The sequence below is a fragment of the Pteropus medius genome, unplaced genomic scaffold, assembly GCF_902729225.1.
Source record: "Pteropus medius unplaced genomic scaffold, Ma_sr-lr_union100, whole genome shotgun sequence".
Lineage (NCBI taxonomy): Eukaryota > Metazoa > Chordata > Mammalia > Chiroptera > Pteropodidae > Pteropus > Pteropus medius.
The window spans coordinates 38777561-38778252 of NW_024349800.1; the positions used below are offsets into that span (position 1 = coordinate 38777561).

General features: G+C 46.7%; 1 pseudogene; it reads left to right on the forward strand.

Annotated features, from left to right (window-relative positions):
- Positions 1–335: 335 nt before the first annotated feature.
- On the forward strand, positions 336–454 carry LOC120622495 (uncharacterized; annotated as a pseudogene).
- The last annotated feature ends 238 nt before the right edge of the window (positions 455–692 follow it).

A 692-nucleotide genomic window follows, 5' to 3' on the forward strand; every position in this document is an offset into this window, starting at 1 on the left:
CCAGGAGGTGTGGTTTACTGGGAGCTAGCTTTGAAGACCAAGTACCACTTTCTGCCCTCTGGCGCCCATTGAATCCCATCCCTCACACATTCAAAATACGCTCACTCTCTGAGTCTGTGAAATCATCAGGCTTAGGTTCCAAATCCAGGACCTTGACACCTAAGTCAGGTCTAGTGCAGAGGAGCCCCTCAGGTGTGGCCCCATGGAGACGGCACCTCTTGATCTAAAGATCTGTGAATTAAAGAGTCAAGTTATCTTCCCCCAAACCCAACACACAATGAAGAGGTAGGCACAGAATAACTGCACTAGATACTCCCATTCAAAAAGGAGGGGAAGTCTATGGCCGTGCCACCTTGAACAAGCCCAATCCCATCTAATCTAGGAAGCTAAGCAGGGTCGAGCCTGGTTAGTACTTGGATGGGAGACCACCTAGGAAGACCAGGTGCTGTAAGCATAAAAAATAAGGGTTTGTAAACTGACAAGGCCCCTGCAATCTGTGAGGTCAACCAAGGGTTGCCTCGCCTAAAAAATAAAAAATAAAAAAAATTTTAAAAAAGGAGGAGAAATGTGTGCAAAGTGATTCCAAATCTTACCAGTTCCTTCTTTAGGGCCTGATCCTGCTGTCTGGGAGAGGTCGTCCATGGCTGTTGGCTCCACAATCTGAGTTATCCTTCCTTTTCCAAAAGAAATGG